Below are 22,206 nucleotides of genomic sequence, written 5' to 3'. Positions count from 1 at the left end.
CTGTCTCTCCACTGCTGGACTCTAAGTTCAGTAGAGAAAGGAACCATACTTGTCTTGTTAAGAGTTATGTCTCCTGCAACATTAAATTAAATCAAAATTTATTTTTGCTATTAAAGTTGCCAAAAAATGCTTGGTTTGTGGTAGGTACTCGATAAACAATTGTTGAATTAAGTTGTTAATAAAACTTGTGGGGAAACACTTCAAACATCTTTAAAAAACTGAAATATTTATTTTCTTCTCTTTTTCTTTTATGTGTTCTTTAATGCGTCAGCAGCAATCATTCACTTTTATTTCTTTCAACAATGTTTACAAAGGCATACTGTGTGCCGTATATTTTGTTAGACATTTGGATATGATGATAAACCCTGACTCAAGCAGGGCTTTGTTGCCACAGAGATCTGTTGGCTACAGAAGAGCAATGTAACAGTAGAGTACTTATGTAATAAACATTTGCCTGGAGAAAATTCAGGTTGTTATAGAAACACACAGGAATATGTTGAGGCAGACTTGTTCGTGAGAAGAAAAGCACACTTAAACTAGCACAAGCAAAGGCATATTTACTATAAAGATACACGTGACATGGTAAGGGATCCTGAAATGCAAATACAGGAATGGTAAATGGATGTCAATACATTATAGCCAAGGTTCAGAGTTCAGGCTCTCAAAGGAGACTGCAGAGATTAGTCTTTGGGAGGCATCATTTGATCACTCTATGGCCTTAAGAAAAAGTTACTTAACTTATCTGTGCCTTGGTGTTCCCATATGTAGAGTGGTAACAACTGTGGTCCCAACCTCTTAAAGTAGTTGGGAAGATAAAACGAGTTAATCCTTGTGAACCATTTGGAATACTACCTGACACAGGATTCATTTGCGGTAAGTGTTAATTTTTGATTTTAATGGAATAGTGCTTTTTTGAGATGGAGTTTTGCAAGTGGTTCTGTATGTAAGACATATCTGGGAGCTAAAAATGTCTTGGATCCTGGCTCTCACTTCTACTTTGCACACCCAAATTTTCTTACTTGCCGCTATTTAGCTTCTTTATCTCATTTTTAGGTCAGTCTCCCAAGGATGACTATGCAGTCTGAAAACTAGCAATGATCTGTTAACTGCAGCTTCTAACAATTATTGCCTAATTATTTTTGTGTTTCTTATTTTATGTTTCCAGGGGAAAGAATAAGATTGACTGATCTTATCCGCATCATAGGCCAGAGAGGTCCTCAGCTTTCCTTTAGTCCATATGTGCTACCTATAGCCCAACCACTGTTGTTTAGAGAGGATGCATATGATACGAATCAGAAAATAATGTAAGTTGAACAATGTTGAAAATACGCCCATTCTAACATTTTATTATACATTCCTAAGAAGAAGAAGGTTAACATTTCTAGGGAAAACAATACCAATGAAGTAAAATGCATTTGTTGCAAAGTAAATGTAATTTTATATATAATAATAAAAGTAAACCTATAGATTTCTTTCCAGCTTCATTGAGCTATGATTTGAAAATAGAAATTGCCTATATTTAAGGTATATGACATGATGTTTTGACATATGTATATATTGTCAAATGTACCACAATCAAGTTATTATATCCATCACTTCACAGAGTTACCATATTTTGTGTGTAGGGTGAGAATATTTAAGATCTTTTTCAGCAAATTACAAATATATAATACAATATTCTAAACTACAGTCACCATGCTTTACATTAAATCTCCAGAACTTATTTATTCTGCATAAGGGAAACGTCATAAAAAGTATATTTTTCAATGTGTTTCTGAGCTAAAAGGAATATAAAGAAAATTACTATATGCCAAATATATGAATGAAAGCAGAAATCCATAGAGGTAAAAAACTCAAAAGCCTGTGAGTCCCTGAGAGCCCATGCCAATCTTTGCTGACTTTGAGCTTCCGTTTTAATGTCTGTGAAGTATGTGGGAATCGAGGGAAAATTCAGTGTTCGCTTGGAGACATCACATTAGAAAGTTAGCAGAAGAGCCAGCGAGGCACTAGGTGGTGGGAAAAATTCTGTCTCACCTGAAAATGGATAAAAGCTTTCTGTAAAGTTGTGACCCTATATGCATTTGGGACCTACCTGCGTAGTATCCAAAAACATCAAGTGGATAGATGTTTATTGCAAAGTGTTCCTCGGTATGTAGAGCCTGCAGACATCAAATACAAATGCCTCATGGAAGAAAGTAACCTATACAGGATAGCATACTTAGGAGCAATGATAATATTCATAATGGAATGATTTGGATACCTCAGTGATTACTGAGATTACTGAGAAGTATTTTATAACTCTTTTTAGATACTTATACTTTTATTTGTAGTCACATTTGTATCCATATTCATAACATTTATTTAGAGTGAAGTTTTTGTTATTTAATTTCAATATTCACTGCTTCTACTTTTATAATAACATCCCTAATCATAAATTATTTACTTGATTTCTCTCTCAAATTCCATTGACCAAATTTCACTTTATATATTATAGAGATGTGTGTATATCTGAGTTATCATATATCAAAGCAAGTCCTTCTGTTTCATAAACATATGAAATACAATATCATAAAGAGTATGTTATATTGAATCACAACATTCTTCCCTAAAAATATCTGCCATTGTTCTAGAATTTCAGTACTCAGTGTTCCTGAGTAAAGAATGACTTTCCTTGTTTTGTAGGATACCTTATATTTTCTTCCCCCGTGTTCCAGAAATCTTTTATCCCTTAAATTCAAAATTGTGTCAGACCAATTCTAGAGGTTTTTTTATTGTTATCATTTCAGATTTTAACTGGATGATTGATTGAAAGTAACAGTCCTTGATTATTTTCTTATGAGAAAGAGACTTATTCCAGGATATTGACGACATTTTTCTACAGCCAGAAGCACTGAATGAAGTACTGCAACTCCCAAAGTGCACTGCTTCCTTAGCTCTTCCTGGACCAAACCCGTTTCATTACTGCCTTTACATACCCAGAAGTAAACCATTCATTTAGATTCATATAGATGTATCAGGGAAGGTGTTGATCAGTGTATGAAATAATCTATGTCATACTACCTATTAAAATAATATATGCAAAGATACTCTCTTTCTTACATCAAACGCTGTTCTTCCACCTTCTGCAATATCTAGTTCATCTCTTACACATTTTTGTGTTGTGGTCTACTATGAATTGATAAAGAAAGAAGCTGATTAAATTCAAGGTAAATTTATCTTTTAGGTACTATTAATTATTTCTGAAAGAACACGTAGTGTGAATAGATATATTATAATTCGTATTATAAATACTCTGCATGTTAATACTTAAACATTCATTGTTCCTGAAATCCCAGCTCCAACATGCTTTAGGCAGAAGAATTTAGTTGAAGAAAGAAAGAGCAGAGTAAATGGGGTTGAGAGGGACAATCCTAGAGACTGGGGGTAGTTCACTAAGAATAGAAGAGTTCACTAAGAATACACGTGACTAAGAGCTGTCAGTACTTTAGCTCCATTTGCCAAGATGAACTACAGAGCAAAATTAAATGCAAGACATGCCTTCAACAACATATCAACACTTTTGTCTTTGTGGAAATTATTTATTCTGTACATTAAATAAAATTCAAGTTCAGAAGAATAAATACAAAACTTCAGATATTAATTACAATTTCTATTTTTTTTCTGAAAACAAGTAAAATAAAGTTGCAAAAACTCACTTCTCATAAAAAAGATCTTACCTATTGATAATTCCCCTTTGTGTACGAGGTTCCTTTCTATCTCTCCAGTATACAACTTAATGCATTATTCCTTTTATTATCAATATTAATTTTTAAGATATAGTTTATCACAGTAAAATGATTGAAAAAGAGTTTATTTGCCTCTTATCTTTATAGGATACCATTGCAGCTCCAATGAACCATTAGCTGTCTTAGAGGAGAATAGTTTAATGTTTACATTTTGTGTAATCTTCTTAAAATAAGAAAATGAGCTTGGTAAATGTCATTGCTGAGTTAGCTAAGTATTTAGCTAATACTGTGATCAATGCTTAATCTTTTCCTCATTAATGATTTTACTAAACTTGTAACGGCATCCAGTTGAGGTCAAACATTTCTTGTCAATTCTATGTAGAATTCATTTAACACTTCGAAATTATGCTTTGAGAAAAACAGATATTTAGTCTCACACACAAATGAACTTTATAAATCCATCATTTTGGATAGAACTGACATCTGGCATGGCTTAAACGAGTTTAAACAATAGCCATAAGAGTCTCTTACAAAGTCAGTGAACATCAGCTCATGGTTTTTCCCAAGGATCTATCATGACTTTATATTGATAGTCTTGAAAAATTTCATCTTGTCTTCTCTCATTTTCTACTAGTTTTTTAGTCTCATCATAGATTAACCTAAAAACTCTTTGTTCACCTCTTGCATACTGTTTTCCATCTGACCTTGTTCTCCTATGACAGGGACCATTAATTAGGAGTGTGTTAATGAGAATAAATGCCAAGATAAAAAGGATAACAGAATCTTTCTTTTATTGCCTTTCCCTGTCAAACTGTCAAAGAGTCAAACTGTGTAAAATATTTGAAGAGCTTTATTCTAAGCCAAATATGAGTGACCATGACCTCTGACACAGCCATTAGGAGGTCATGAGAACATGTGGCCAACGCAGTCTGGGTGCAGCTTGGTTTTATACATTTTAGGGAGGCATGAGACATCAATCGCATACACTTAAGAAATACATTGGTTTGGTCCAGAAAGTGGGGGCTTCAAGCTTATGGGTAGATTTTAAAACTTTCTGGTTGACAATTGGTTGAGTTTATTTAAAGACCTGGGATCAACAGAATGGAATCTCTGGGTTAAGATAGAGGATTGTAGAGACCAAATTTCTTATTTGCACAGGAAGCCCTAAGGTAGTAGGCTTCAGAGAGAATAGGTTGTAAAATGTTTCTTATCAGACTTGAAGTCCCTGTCCATGTTAATACCTGAGAGGTATAAGAAGGCATGTCTGACCTCCACTTCCCATCATGGCCTGAAGCAGTCCCTCAGGTTAAATTTTAAGAGTCCTGAGTGAGCAGTAAGTCCATTCAGATGGTTGAGGGGAGGTGCTTAGAATTTTATTTTTGGTTTACATCTCCATAGTTACCAAGAATTTACTTCTCTGTGAGTCAAGGTTCCATTCATTTGATTGATGGGTCTTCTGCTGTAGCTTCATACTGCAAAACTGCCTATTAGTTGTAGAGAAAACTGAGAATGTTAAGTCGCCAATGATACTTGATATGAGTATTTAGATGAAATGAGGAAAAAGAACCAACACATTTAGGGTGACAATTGGTTTCACTAAAGTCTTGCAACTTAATTAAAAAAATGCAAAATCCTCGTGGAATAGAATGACCACCTGGTAGAAGTGGAGAACAGAATCTTTAAAATAAAATATAGTGAATTAAAAATAGTAGAACCATGAATCTTAGTAGTATTGCTATTAAAATACTCTTAGAGGATACCATTCTATCATATGTTGAAATGTATAATCAAAAGTGATAAACAGTACAGATTAGCCTAATGGTTTTCAAACCGGTTGGTCTCAGATTGTGACTGAACTATTAAAATATTTTGGGAATGCAAAGGACTTTTTGTTCATACATGTGCACTATATTATTAACCACATTAGAAACTAAAAGAGATGCTTAAAATATTTATGTATTTCGTAATAAAAATAATCTATTATATAACATAAATAATATTTAAATAATATAGTTATGTTTTGCCAAATACAAAGATGAGAGAGAAGTGACATTGTGTTTAACTTATCAAATATGCTAATATCTGGCTCAATAGAAGAGATCTAGATTACTATATCTGAGTCTACATTCAGTCTGTTGTGATATCACCCGTGAGGTAGCTTCCAGAAAACATCACTGTATACACTTCAAAAAGACAAACATCATCTTAGTATTATTAGGAAAATAGTTTTATCCAAAAAATCCTTTCAAAGGACCTCTGGAGACTCCTAAAGGGGTCTCCAGAGACCTTCAGGTTATAGTTTGATACTGCTGGAGTCATAGTTAAGAGAATGGATTTCAGAGTTGGACTGGCTAGGCATGAGTCCTCTTCACCACATGCTAGATATTTTTCTTGGAAAACATTGCTTAACCCTTGTAAACCTCAAATATCCCAGCTGCAAAATAGACTTAATAATAATAACTATTTAACAAAATTGTTTTGAGATTTAAAATATACATTTGTCAAATGTAACTCACTAATACTAAAAAAAAAAATCATTGTTTGTTATTAGACAATGCAAGTATCTATCAAAGTCGACTTCTAGAAATCAAATTGTAATGGTTATATATTTTTAAAATTATTTGTTTGAACTGTTCGTGACCATTCAACATGGTCGAAAAGTTTTTAAAGAGTTTTTGACTTATACAACCATAAAACTAACTGTACCATGGGGGTCTCTTTTTTGTCAACAGGATACAGTATTCCCTGTGTATATAAAACAGAATCTTGCCAACCTCCTTTAAAAGCAAAACAAAACAAAAAAACAAAAAAAGGTCTAAAGAATAAAATTAAGAAAAAAGGAGAGAGGTGACTGAAGCCGAGTGATTAGACATAGAGAGTGACTTGCTTCAAGATGGCAGTCTGTGTAATACACAATCTCAATTGCTTTTTTAAACATATATTTTCGACTATTCTAGGTAGGAAAAATCTAACCAACTGAGGTAGTGATGACATGATTAGGCATAAGTTTGAAATATTTATTTATAGAAACATTATGAAAGCATGTAAGACATATAATGAACACTTTATTTTTTAAGCAGGGGTAAGACAAAAGCTGTAAATTGCAAAAGTTAAAGATGTAACTATTGTATTTATTATTATAATTAAATAAAATTTACAAAAGAGCCAAGCTGATACATAGGCAAAGGATTCTTAATGATTACTGTGTAGAACATTAATTAGGCAGAGTGAATTTTCTTTAATTGTGATTCCACAAATACGAACCCAAGTATTATATGTTTAATGCTTAATTTAAATCTGTAAACTTAAATAATTTAAATAAATGCTTGGTTTTCATCTTTATTGGTTTATTTTACCATATATAAGTAGTATTTCATCAGTAATTGCTTTTTGTAATATTATAAGTACAGTTAGAACATACCTAAAATCATGCTAATAGACAAATGGATTCCTAACAGTCAAAATGAACAGGATGCCCCGTTTATTTCCTCCTGTGTCCTTTCTCATAACTTTCATGTGAGGGTTCTTGTTTAACACGTTCTGTTCCTATTGTCAGTCCTCACCTTACACCGCTACCCCCATCTGAACAATTCACTTCAGGTGCCCGGAATGCCACAAACCATGAGGTCGTAGAAGTAATGCCTCACAAATCTACGCAGGACTGAGGACAAGGGTGGTGTCTGCCCAGGATCTTCACGTAATCATCTCCTTACCGATCATAGATGACAGAAAGAATATAATGAAAACAGGAAAAGACTTCAGACCGACTTTAAGCCAGACTCTTGGCGAAAGTAAAATACCTGTATTTGAAATTATAGGTAGACACTAAACATCAAAGTGGCATCAGAGAAAAAGCTAATAAAAGACAAACAGAGAAAATTATGAAATCTATTTCTGATTAGAATTCCAAGATTCTTTTTCATCTGGAAATTTTCTCACCTATCTCAGAACATTCAAGAAATATTCTTTAGCAGTCATATCATAGGAAAACTCATTCCAAGTTCTTTTACAACCCTAAGTGAGTAAGTTTTTTGGGAGACTGGAGAATAGGGAGAAGTAGATGAAGACACAATAATCTCTTTTCTAGACATTCTAAATGGATTATCTCAGTCTTTGCTTCTAGTTTAGACTTGAGTAGGCTGCTGCTTGACACCCTGCAGGAGTTTCAGGAAACCTCACATGCCTCAAATTACACTTTCTTCATTTACTTGCTGACCCTTGAAATTATTTTAACACAGGCCATTGATTTTACTTCTATAATTAAAACGTAAAAGATTAAATGATAATAGCCTAGCCATAGAAGAAAAAGCACAGTGATTGTAAACACTTTTAAGTGCCTTAAATCTTTCTCGAAAATTAATCCTGTCTGAGTAGAAAGAAAGAGATAATGCAATAAGATTATATGAGGGAAATATAAGTACATAGAAACATAGAAAGATAAGGTTCAGAGTAGAGAAGACAAAAATCATGTATTTCACATCAAATAGATTTAACATTAGTAAATATATACAGACATATATATATAAAACATAATATGAATTCCTGGGTTGCCTTAGAATAGAATAAATATATACAGAAATATATATAACATAATGTAAGTTCCTGGGTTGCCTTAGAATAAATTCCCGGTTGCCTTAGAAAACTGGAATTCTTTCTTGTGTCTTAAAAAAAAAAAAACCTGGCCGGGCGCGGTGGCTCAAGCCTGTAATCCCAGCACTTTGGGAGGCCGAGAGGGACGGATCACGAGGTCAGGAGATCGAGACCATCCTGGCTAACACAGTGAAACCCCGTCTCTACTAAAAAAATACAAGAAACTAGCCGGGCGAGGTGGCGGGCGCCTGCAGTCCCAGCTACTCAGGAGGCTGAGGCAGGAGAATGGCGTGAACCCGGGAGGCGGAGCTTGCAGTGAGCTGAGATCCGGCCACTGCACTCCAACCTGGGCCACAGAGCGAGACTCCGTCTCAAAAAAAAAAAAAAAAAAAACCTGAAATCAATGAAGGAGAGCAGATAAAAACGCATATAACTTAGTCCTTTAGCATAATTAGAAAACAGAGTACTATGAACACAAATTTGTTTGTAAATAGAGAAATAACCATCAAGCTGATATCATGTGACTGTTCAGAGAGGGAAGTGGAAAGCTTAAAACCAATAAGCGCAGTATAACATCAACATCCAAGAAAGTTCTACACCAAGTGAGAAATACCGAGAACATTTCTGACACCTGATAGATGAAAGCACTCCTACAGAGAATGCATAAGAAATTATCCAAAATTTGATAATAAGGCAAAAAAGATAAAATTAATTTTATAATTAAAATATATGATGTTATTGTCATGTAGGATGTTTAGCATGTTTTTATTAAACTATTCAATTTATTTCAGCATTTATCGGTATGTGTGTTTCATTGAACATACACACACATAAGTATTTATATCTTCCTTGTTATCCTATAATACTATTGGTTTCCTTCTGTTAATGTGGTAAATAAACAAACATTGATATGGGATCATTACATATTTATATTCTAATTATGATTTTGATATTTTGAAAATTATACTTGATAGATCTGAGATTTAGTCTTGAGAAGACATTGGTTCCATCAGGGAAGGTGGTGACTAGGAAGGTAGACAATTTTGGAAATTTGGTGATCAAAGAGGTTTATTTCAAGGAACTGGGTATTTGATTGTGGGGCCTGGAAAGTCTAAAATCTGTAGGGTAGGTCAACAGGCGGGAAACCCTTGGGCAGTAGTTAAAGTTGTAGTCTTGAGGTAGACTTATTCTTCAGGGAAGCCTCAGCTTTGGAGGTCAGGAGTTCAAGACAAGCCTAGCCAACATGGCGAAACCACAACTCTACTGAAAGTACAAAATTTAACTGGATGTGGGGGTGGGCGCCTGTAATCCCAGCTGTTCAGAAGGCTGAGGCATAAGAATTGCTTGAACCCAGAAGGCAGAGGTTGCAGTGAGCCGAGATTGCGCCACCCTGGGTGACAGAGTGAGACTCCATCTCAATAAATAGATGAATAAATAAATAGTTATCTCTTTTAGTCATTTTATTTTATATCAGATAGAAAAATAAAGAAGTTATGAATAGAAATATCTTCATACTGTCTTCCACATTACCTATTAGTTAACTTTACTGATATTCTTCATTTATTTTCATAATAATTAGTATCCTTCCATTTAACCCTGAAGTTCTTCCTTCAGGAAGATGTATTTTGTGTATGGCAGTTCTTCTAGTAACAAATTCTCTCAGTTTCTGTTTATCAAGGAATATCTTGATTCATCTTTTTTGATATATATTTGTATATAATTGCTCTCATTTTATTGCACTGTGTCCTCTTTGTAGTATATCTGACACATGCATTAAATAACTACAGAGAGAACTTTTCTACTTTTTAAAAAAGTGTTGCTAGATGTAGAATTTTTGCTTGAAAATCTTTTTTGCCTGCACTTTGAATTTTGTATTCTGTTGCCTTCTGGCCTCTATAGGTTCTGACAAGAATTTAGAGGTTAGTCTTACTGAAGTTTTCTGTATATAATAAATTGCTATTCACTTGCTCCTTTTAATAATCTCTTTTTGTCTTTTGCTTTAAATTACGTGATTATATTGTGCTTGCAAGTATAACTTTTTAGTTTATCCTACTTAGATTTAATTGACCTTCTTGGACATGTGCATTCAAGTTTGACATCAAATGTCACCTTGTCATCAGCAAGTTGTTAGCCATTGTTTTTTTTCAATATTCTTTCTGCTCCCTCATTGCTCTCCTTTCTTTCTGGAACTCTCATTGTACATATACTGGTACTTGATGATGCTCCACAAGTTGCTAAATATCTGTTAATTTCTTGTTATTATTTTTTTCCTTTTTGTTCCTCAGACTAGATATCATTTGACCTATATTCAAGTTCATTGTTTCTTAATTGTGCCAGTTCAAAATGTTGCTGAGTTTTTCTATATTTTAAAATTTCAGTTACTGTATTTTTCATCTCCAGAATTTCCATTTGGTTCTCTTTTTAAAAATATTTTCTATTTATTTATTAATATATTCTATTTGATAAGATTTATTTTTTACACTTCTTTTATTGTTTAGACCTGGTTTCCTTTATTTAGTTAAACATGTTTGTAAAGGCTGATTTAAAGTCTTTGTCTAGTAAATCTTGTGTCTGGACTTCCTTAAGACTATTTCTTTTCCTTCCTATGGGTCATAAATTGCTTTTTTTTTTTTTTTTTTTGTATACCTTATAACTTCTCATTGGGAACTGCACATTGAGAAAGACAGTATTAAATGAGAATATTCGTATATTTAATATTTGTATTTTCTCTATTACTTAAGTATTTTTTCATCATAGTATATCATTTTGTTAGATTTCTTCTTTAAAATATTCAAGATTTTCCCTTTGGGTGAAATTTAATATTTTATTTTTTAATGTATTTATATTTATAGATATAACTATAAATCACATTTTCATTTTTGCATTTAGTTGAAGAAGTTTTCATAGCTCAATAAAATAAACAGAATAAATCATTTTATTGTATATTTTTAAGAGCAGTTACATTGACTGAAATGATGTTGAAATGAAAAATAAACACAATAGGCAAACACAAACTCTCTGCGATCTACACTTCTGTGCTTTATACTTTGACTTATCTGAAAATGTGAGGAATAAAATTATCTGTTTTATTGACAGAGGTAGTACAATATCCTGGAAAATGACATGATTTGTAATGGAATTTCTGGATTTTAATCCAGTTGTACCTGTACCAGCCGCTTGCTTATAAAATGAGCTACTTATTTTTCTGAGTCATATTTCTTCATGATTTTACATGAAAAGAGAACAATACTTGCTATACAAGTATTATAAGTATAAGCTACTTATCCAAGTAACTGTATTAACTAATACAGTTAGCAATAGCTAACTGTAAGGACTAAATTAGATAATTTATTTGACAGTATTTTGTAGGCCACTTAAAGTGCGGTGTAAGTGTAAGCAATTATTCTTTGTTCATCATGGTCCATCACGTTTGTTCATTCACAAATAGTTCTATTCTTTGAGGGAGTTAACTGCACCAAGTCTGTATGCATTTGCAATTAATTATATACTTGAAAAATATTTCATCTTGCTTCATACGTTTTATTAAGGATTAAGGGAGTTTTACAACAATATCAAACTCAAACATTTGCTTACAAAGTGGTGATATGAACATTAGGCATCAGATTACAGGCTACTTTAGGGGAATTTTTAGCATTATAATGTATGCATCTCAATCAGATACTATACCATAGCATAATATTATTGAAAAATATCTCTGAGTTTTTAAGATAAAAAGTACCTGTTATACTCAGTCCAATGTCAGGAAGGTTGTAAACAAAACTTTTCAAATATTTATTAAAGTTTGCTGGCCAGACTCTGCAATGATCAGTTTCAGTATGAATACATAACTAAATCATCTCACACTTTTGAAAAAAATAAAAGTTTTATAATGCCACAAAAAAATTAACTTTTATAATTTATTTCCAACTTAATACTTCCTAAGAAGTATTCTCACATTGAAAAAAATCAATCTGCTAAATAAATCTCATTCAAATATCTACTTAGGTACAATGTTGAAGTAATAATCAGTGGAAATATTTTATACAACACATATTGAAGCCTAACAAGCTAAGATTTGCTTTCAGACAATCAATTGATATTTTTGTCCACATTTAGAAATTTTCCCTGTGTTACCTACACATTTTCTTGCTCATATAGGGTGAGAATTTCCCTGAATGGGGAATCATAAGTGTAATACCATAATAGACAGTTCAAGTGATGAGGTCTTTGGAGCAAATGGTGAACTATTTCCCTGCATTTGAATTCACAGATAATTGTCATATACAATACTTTTTCTCTCACTGTGCAATTGTGCTGATATTTTTACCTATACCCTTTCAAGTGCAGGATAGCCTACATTAAATTAGACTGAATGAGGAAAATTAGTTTAATCTGGACAAGTGTTGAATGTTTTACAGATTGGCAAACGTCAAATCCCATCAGACAATTAACATGTACCTTTGAGTGCTGTACAGCAAACACTGGTTCTTAAATAGGCCATCTTGTTCTAAACAGATTCATGTAAGAACAACAGAATCAGACCTCTCAGGATGACTTCTCATGTGTTTCTTGGTCATTACCTTATCTTCTAGTTTTTATTTTGTCTTCTCACTTTGGACATAGGTTTTAGCTATAGTATTTTTACTTACTAGTTACTTTCTTTTAAGGCCTTGATTATTCACGGTATCTCAGGTCACAGATTGAACCTGCCACCTTCTTATGATTAACAAGTGCTGTCACTGTGAACATTCATTTTACCTTCTGTCTAGCTCTATACCACTTTAGAGAGTATATTACCTCTGTCAGCCTCCAACACACAAGAATTCATTCACCATTGGTATATACTATTTTTCTGCATTTTGGAGAAGGGATAAGGTAAAACTAAAGTAACAGAAAGTCAAAAGGTAGCTTTTGAGAATTTTAAAGAGTAGAAGCAAAACTTTAGATACTGCTATTAAAATAACATCTATTTATGTTATCTACTTTATTAATTTGCTCAACAGATAACAAATAACTTATTTTCATAAATTTATAGTTTTGCTGGTAGTTGTGGTTCTTCTAATTTCTAAGTTTGGCAGAATGTGTTTTTATATATCTATGTATATTCTTTAATTCTATCGTGTAAATCACTGGCAGTTTGCAATCTGTCTTTCTCTGCTTGACTTAATGCATTACATTTTCTACCAATTTTTAGTAGCAAGGGAAATGTTCCATATTACTACAACTCCTAAATAGAGCTTTGTATTTGAGAAATTTTATAATCTGGTTAACATAATAGTAAAGAAGACTATGGTTAAGGAAACGAATAATGAATTTAAAATAAAAGGTCCAAATAGAAAAGAAAAATGCTAAGAGGTGTAAGTATTTATTTTTTCGTTTGAGCTGGTTTTTTTTTTGTTTGTTTTGTTTTTGTTTTTTTGATGGACAACTCTAGGTAACATGATCCATAAATGTGGCAAATATATTTTTCTTGAGGAATACTGAAACCTGATACAATTTTATGAAAGGAAACTGATATTGAGCGAAGGAAGATCTTCCTATAATCAGTGAGGAAGGAGTAGTAGGTCAGACAGACTAGATAATTGAGTCTTGAAACTGAGGTTCAAGACTCTCTCAAAATTATTCTTTATTTTTCTCTGTTAATTCAGCTTTTCTGGTAGTGTTGAAAATCAGAAGTTAAGATTAAGTTACGTCTACCAGCCTTCAGCACACAAGTCAAACTAAGATAATTCAGTTCTCTCATAGTTATACCACAACAGCATTCTCATCACCTAAAATTGAGCATGTCTGACTTACTGATTTTTCTCTGCATTTGTTTAACAATATATTCTAGAATACAACAGAATTCTTCCATTTTTGGTATATGTTTTCATAAACTCTTTGTCATCACCACAATCAAGATATAGGTTCAAATATTTACAATTCATGTCTTTCTCTGACTCTCTGAAACCATTAATTTTTTTTTTAACTGTGGGTCTCATTTTCTAGAATTTCATGTCAATAAAAGTATAAATATTACACTATAGTCTCCATATTAGACTAATATTTTGAGATTCATCTAGGTTGTTTTACTGTAACAATATTTTGTACTACAATTGTTTATCCATTTATCAGATGAAAAACATTTATGTTTTTCCAAGTTTAGGTTTCTTTTGAAAAAAATTTTTTGGAAGACTTTTGTCAGATACACATTTTGTAATTTGTCCTCCAGTCTGTGGCTTACTTTCTCATTTTCTTATGAAGAAAAGAATTACAAAAGACTCTAACTTTTTGAAGTCTGCTTTACCGATTTTTTTGTATGTTTCAGTTTTTTGTCTTGTTTAAGGAATCTTTTCCTAACTCAATGTCACAAAGGTTTCCCTCTTTGTTTTCTCATAGAAATTGTAGAATTTTAGCTCAGAGAATGATAAAGAGATAGAAAGGTACATTTTGATACATTTCATGTGAGGCACAGGTTTATTTCATTTTATTTTCACACAAATATTCAGTCTTTTTAATACCACTTATTGAAAATATTATTATTTGTTATTGAATTACCTTGGCATCTTTGCAAAAAAAAATCAATGGAACAAATAGGTGTTTAGAATCTATATTTGGTCCCATTAATCACATATCTATTAAATGTTAGCCTCTCTTGATTATTGTAGCTACTATAGTAAACATTTGAATAAAACAGTATGAGTTATCTACTCTTGTTGTTTTTCAAAATTCAATACACTGTTCTAAATGATTTTCATTTTCAAATAATCTTTGGACTTGTTTTTCTTCTTTCCAAACATATTTTCTAGGATTCTAATAGATGTTACATTGACTTTAGGATTTTCTTTTACATAATTATGATGCATGTAAATAAATACAATGTTACATGTTGTACTGCAGTATACATTATTATTATTTCTTTTTCCAGCCTTAATGCACTGACTAGACTCTCCAGTAAATAGTTACATAGAATTTGTGAGAGATACCCTTACTTTGTCCTGATCTTAAGTAGAAAGCCTTGAGACTTTTATCATTTATTTTATATTAGCTGTGGGTTTTTCTTAGATATATTCTATTACACTGGGGGGAATTCATTTCTATTTATAGCTTGCCGAAATTTTAAAAAATTACTACTACTATTACTTATTATAATTATTATTAGAGCCAGGTTCTTGCTCTGTCACCCAGGCCGGGGTGCTGTGGCAGGATCATAACTCACTCTAACTTCAGCTCAAATGATCCTCTCACCTTAGCGTCCCAACTAGCTAGGACTACAGGCATGCACCACCATACCTGGTTAACATTTTATGTCATTTTTTAAAAAGAGACAGGGTCCTGCTGTGTTGCCCAGGCTGGTCTCAAACTCCTGGTCTCAAATAATCCTTTCCCTTGGCCTCCCAAAACACTGGAATTGCAGGTGACAGTCACCATGCTGGTCTCTGAAAATTTTTAACATGAATCAATGTTAAATTTTTTTGAAGATCTTTTTTGATATCCTAATTAAATACTCTTTACATAATTTTTCTTCTTTTTAGTATTAACATGATTAATTTACATTAATGGATTTTTAGACTTTAAAATTGTATTACATTTCCATGATAACTTCCACTTATTCATGATGCATGATCCTTTTGATAAATGACTGAATTCAATTTGCTAAAATTTTGTTAAAGATCTTGCATCTATTTTCATAAGAAATTTTACTCTGTGGTTCTCTCTTCTTGTGATGTCCACAGTATTTGGAAAAAATATTGAGGTCAGTGCAATACTGGAATCCTAAATTCAGTTGAAATATTATCCCTCCCCATTTTGTTTTCTGACATAATTTATAAGAGATCATTAATATGTCTTTCTAGAATATTTGAAATAATTCACCAATGAGAACTTTTGAGCTTTAGCTTTTCTTTGAAGGTAAGGTTTTCAATTATAAATTCAATTCCTTTATTTAATATAGGTCTTTTCAAGTTTTTTACATTTTCTCAGACAGTTGGAGCATTTTTATACTTCAGTAAATTTGTCCACTTCATCTAAGTTGTCAAATTTATTGCATAAAATTATTAATTCTATTCTATTATTATTCTGTTAATGTCCGTAGGGCCTTTAGTGACATCTCCTCTTTCTATCTTGATATTGGTCATTTGCAATTTCTCTATTTCTTTATCTGTTTGTGTACCATTTTACCAATTTTGGAGATTTTTTTCAAAGAATTAGCATTTGATTTTATTAACTTCTCTGCTTATTTTATGTATAAGCAGTTGTACATATTTTATGTACAACTTTTGCTCTTAGGCATTTATCTCTATCTGCTTTAGGTTTATTTTTCGATTACTAGTTTCTTAAGTTGGAAACATCGATTTTAGATCTTTCTATATTTCTAATATATGCATTAAAAGCTATGAATTTTTAGTAAGCATTGCTTTACTTACTTTTCTTGTATGTTGATATGTTTTATTTTATTTAGTTGGCAATATTTTCTATTTACCTAGTGATTTCACTTTTGAATAGTGCTATGTAAAATTATATTGTTTAAAATTGTATTTTATGTTAAATTTAAATATTTCGGTTTACCTAGTTGTCTTATACTTGTTAATTTTTAATGTAATTCAAAATTTTCTGATACATAAACTCTGTTTGATTACAATTTTTAAATTTAGGGAAAATTTTTTGGCCCAGTAAATGGTCTATTCTAGTGGATAATTTCAAGTATTCATATGAATACTCGAAGAAAATGTGTTCTATACATATCAACTAGGTCAACACAGTTCATAGTATTGTTCAGATTTTCTGTATATTCGGTAAAATTTTTTGTCAATTTATTTTGACAATTGCTAAGAAATAATGTTAAAATTACTAAATGTGTCTTGGTAATTGTGTATTTTTTAAATGTATTTTGAAGCCCTGCTATTAGGCAAAACATTTTTGTAACTATTTTTTCTTTCTGGTAAGTTGACCCCTTAAAAAAATTAAATACTATTTTTATCTTTAATGATAGATTATCTTTAATAAAATATTTTTCTGATACTGATTTAGTCATCTCATCCCTTTTCTGCTATTTGTGTAGTGTAACTTTTTCCATGAATTTTCTTTCAAACATTTATGTTTATAGTACATATCTTGAAGACAGAAAATAAGTAGATCTTGCTTATTTAATCCAATCTGACAAATCCTTTCTATTTAATTACGCATTTAGTGTAATTATTAATACAGTTGAGTTGAGTTACCATTTTGTTATTAGGTTTCATTTGTCCCACTTTTTTTTCTTTAATGTTTCTTCTTTTTTGAGTATTTTACTGTACTAAAAACTCATACTTTTATGATTCATTGTTTGTGTTTGTTCAGGGGATTACAATATACATCCTTAGTTTTCCCAATTGTTGCTGTTATTATGATACTACTACAAATTAAATATAGAAACTTTGCAGCCATGAGATCATTGCCCCTACCCTATATTTTATGTGCTAGTTTTAGTATTTTATTTATATGTTCTGTAACCCTACAAAATAATGCTACAAACTTAGCTTTAAACAAATTTATGAATTACATAGTAATTAAGAAGATGACAAAATACTTTTTCATGTTTACCTAATACTTACAATTTCCATGCTTGTTATTTCTTTCTGTGTACCCCTCCTCCACTGATGGTGATGCAAACTCCCTGTAAGTATTTAATTGCATTAGTTCTGTCTTTAGTGCCTTCACATAGTGGCTTGTTTACTATGTCCATCTTTTACAGTTATTTTCTGCTGACAGGGTTGGGAGTCTATGCAGTACTATCTTACACAATCATTAGCAGGAATTTGACTCCATAAATTTTAAACTTTCTTCACATTACTAAATTTTATGACCCTGGGATTATAATTCTCTTGCTGGGATATCATACTTTATAAATAGCAGAGGTTAGAGAAGGATTAAAATTCAAGTACACAAAATTCAAGACAATGCCTCTTGTACTGAAAGAAATTAACATTTCTCTAAAACAGTGTATTCTCAAAGCATTATCTGGTTTGTAACTAACAACATTATATAATTTTAAATTAGCAGCAAATCTGTAGATAAGTATTTATAATCCAGATTTTACCATCAGGACAAACTGAGGTGTATTAACATGACTAGCTTCACAACCGTGAGCCTTCAAGCTCTGTGCTTTTCCCAGTACACTGTGCTGCAGCTACTGGTGACGGGGAACCTTGTGAATAGAAAAACAACTGGGTGTGGTTGCTCAGGCCTGTAGTCCCAGCACTTTGGGAGGCCGAAGTGGGCAGAATGCTTTAGCTCAGGAGTTTCAGACCAGCCTGGGCAAAATGGTGAAATCCTGTTTATATTAAAAAATAATAATGATTAAAAAAAAGAAAGATAAGAAGTCACAAGTAAAGATCATACCTTTTCTATCCTGATTCAGGACAAGTGTTATCCATTGTCTGTGAATTTCTTTTTGAAACAAATAAAGGAGATCATCAAGTGTTTCAAATTGTAATTTATTTAACAGATCTTGCCAGTTCACTTACACAGAATTGTTTCTAAGGTTTAAAGCCTGAATACTAGAAACTAGTTTTAATGAAATGTAAGTGTTTTCCAAATGCAGGACATGGATTACATAAAGTGATTTGAAGAGGTCCAAAGTATATCGATTTCCAAGATTTTAGGCCTAGACTGCCTGATATAGTAGGTATATAATAGGTTCTGCCAATTGTATTTCTAAATATTTCCCCAAGGGATTCTGGTAAGTATTGAATTCAGTAAACCATTTGAATGGTGAATCTTGAAATATAGGCTATAATGAAGAAGGAGAGGATTTTTGTTTTGTTTTGTTTTTATAATAAATAAACCACACATTCCTGACGGTGACGTGTTGTTCTCATTTTTACAATTAAGAGTCTGATTCCAGAGGAGGATGCTGAATTTCTGAAATTGTAGTAATTTGGGGAATTGGTATAAACAATTATATAGCTGAGCAAGTCTGTATCTTAACCTTACCTTGAGTCTATTACAGAATCTACCTTTATAGTAGAAAAAATAAAAGCCTACTGCATACTGTAGCTTTTATTTAGTTCTTGTACCTTTTCTTTGTTTGTTTAAGTATGAGGCAAAGTATAACCTGAGGTCATCTCTGAGATGCAGTGAAGTGAGAGACTGTGGCCTGGGTGCACTTGAGGCTGCTGCTACATAGTGGTGACTTAGGAAGCCTATTGGTGCTGCACGCTTCTGCTAGAAAAAAAATGACCAAAAAAATCATTCTTTATCCTATTCTTCTCAATAACAAACCTTCATGGATAAGATTTCTCTTCCCTTTATGAGCTGCCAGGTGGTCCTTTTGTTAATTTCTAGAGTTTAAAAAGAAGCCATTGGTATTTCACTTGATTTATCCTGTGTTAAAACACTCAAATCAATGAGACTGAATAAAACCCTATAAGCATCTCTAAACTCAAATTATTTTAGTTAAGGTCTTGAAGTCTATTGTCATATGAAACAATGTAATAAAAATATATACCTAGAAATGACTTACAAAGAGAATCAGTAAAATGTAGAATACTATTCACTTTTAGAAATGTTCACTTATTGGCAAAAACTTTATAGTCAGAAATTTAACAGTCAGGTAAGTATGTGCCTCATTGGCGGAACATGGCACTGGGAATCTTAGGCAAACACCGAAGTTGAAGATATGATTCATAAGTTTAATGACTCATAATCTAGTTGGAGAACAACAAGCAAATAAAGTTTTGGAAAATTAATACTTAAAAACAGAACAGAAAAAGTCATTAATAATTCTCTTTCAAAGGAAGCTACGGAGTAGTGGAGATCTGGACTACCCTATAACTTGCTGATGTCAGGTAATTTCATTTAACATACATGAAGTCACGCCACTAAAATCGAGACTTCATAAAGATTATTTAGAATATTTCAAATAATTTTACACCCAGAACATAATTCTTAGTAGACATAAATGTTATTTATCTTCCTTTCTTTATAACCATGTAAGAGGCATTATATTCAAAGGAAAAACAAAAAACAATGAACTAGAAGTCAGGATGTCTTCCCCTTAGGCTCTCTTTGGCTATTTACCGGCTCTGGTTTTTTGCAGTCACTAGACACTCTTTATTCTTCATTCCTGTTGAATAGACTTCATACCAATTGCTCTAACCACCACTTACGTTTGCTTTTAAAAATCCTAAAACACCATCCAAATATGCTATTATTATTAAATGGAAAGCTGAAGAGGGAAAACAAGATATTTTGATGTCAAAAGGAAGAAAAATACCTTGTATTTTAGTCTCAATGATCCAGACTCAGTGCCTAACTTGATCATATTTGCCAGGAATGAAACGCTCTGTAGTTCCACTCCGCGTTCCTGGTGTAAGTAAAGCCATACAGTTCAGATGTGAAGAAAGGAGCATGAGGTATGACAAGGAATATGTTAGAATCTCTTGGAGAGTACAAATATATGTGTCTGTATGTGTAAGCTCTGAGCTAGATTTCTATTCCTTTGTAAAGTTGCTTTTTATATTCAGTTAACACGGATTGTAACAATGTGCATTTTCTCTGCGTTACAGATACAATGTAAGAACCTCTGGTTTTACGTTCATTGAAGATCATTTTGGATTATGAATTTCGTGACGTAAAAGCCTGGCAATGAAATATACATTTGGCATACTACAGAAGGGCTTTGCTTCTTTTTTTAAAGATGATATTGAATAGAAAATGTCTGCTAAGCACTCTATGCCCAGACAGGTACCATATAAAAAGATATAACTCATAATCATATGCACACTTTTCTTAGGACTTCGATAATTTCAACAATATGAACTGCATGTAGGGAGCATATGATATTATATAAAATATTAATTTCAATCTAAAGCAAGTTGAATGCAGTAATAAATAATCAGTTGGAATTTACTAAAATACCTGGTCTACTACTATGTCCTTTCAATGACTCCTTTATTTAATTTAAGACTTTATTGCAGGTTGTGTAGGAAACACAAAAATAAATACAAGATGAACACAAACACCACCGTACCCGATATTAAAAACTGAGAGTGGAGTTAGGGAGACACATATGTATACACCCTGATAGTAAACTGAAGGATGCCCAAGTGCAGTGGAATTTCAGAAAATGAAGGAGAGAGAGCAGGTTTCTGAGTACAATGGGCAGTTTCAGAGGAATGCGGTATTTAAGCTCCCCTTGGAGGATGATATTTAAGCTCCCCATGGGAGGATGGCTAATGCTAGCAAATAGAGACTATCCCTTTAACATGTGGACAGTTATGTAAATGGTTCTCAAGATGGGTAATAAACCAACATTAAGCAGTTCCATCGTGATTTTTGTTTTCAATTTCTTGCCATAGAGAGGAATGTAATGCAGGTGAACCAGAATTAGTTGTATCTATTCAACTTAAAACACATGCTCTCTGAAGATAAGACATAAATAAATGAAAGTAAAGATTATAAGGGTATATGTCTACAGTACTGATTTGGGGTAGAGGCTGACCTGGTCCCAGTCTGACACAAACAAATACATAAGGACAGGTATAGTGTGTCTTTTCCTGCATTCTCACATTTCTAGGAATTATGACTTTCTTTGGGTTTTCAAGTGTCCTAGACGTTTAAAACCAAGTTATTCACATTATAGGACATATTGACATTCACAATGTAGGATACTTGGAGACCAAGCAGGTTCTTGGAACTTAGGTGGGTGCCATTCCTGTTGGATGGCTAATAGGCAATGATGTGCGGGCTGCTCTAAAAGAGAGGATGTCACTGGGTCACACCAAGGACAGCTAACGTGGCTTCTGGACTTAGCAGATGCACAGAGGAAGGGAGACCAAACAGGTTGGACATTGACATGGCTCTGAGGTGCAGGTCCCAGGGGTGAATCCCCAGTCTGGTGGGGAATAGATGACTTCTATTTTTCTGACCT

General features: G+C 32.5%; 1 long non-coding RNA gene across 2 annotated transcripts; it reads left to right on the top strand.

Moving 5' to 3' along the window:
- Positions 1–525: 525 nt before the first annotated feature.
- Positions 526–21,863, top strand: LOC140712116 (uncharacterized). 2 transcript variants are annotated; one of them, XR_012093567.1, is made up of 3 exons: positions 526–873; positions 1,166–1,304; positions 20,843–21,863. It is a non-coding gene; the product is annotated as an uncharacterized lncRNA (long non-coding RNA). The 2 variants fall into 2 exon arrangements; XR_012093568.1 differs by lacking the exon at positions 20,843–21,863 and adding an exon at positions 2,787–3,038.
- Positions 21,864–22,206: the final 343 nt, after the last annotated feature.

Source organism: Chlorocebus sabaeus, chromosome 7, assembly GCF_047675955.1.
Source record: "Chlorocebus sabaeus isolate Y175 chromosome 7, mChlSab1.0.hap1, whole genome shotgun sequence".
Lineage (NCBI taxonomy): Eukaryota > Metazoa > Chordata > Mammalia > Primates > Cercopithecidae > Chlorocebus > Chlorocebus sabaeus.
Note: the sequence above shows the minus strand (reverse complement) of the source record. Positions and strands in the feature narration are given on the sequence as shown.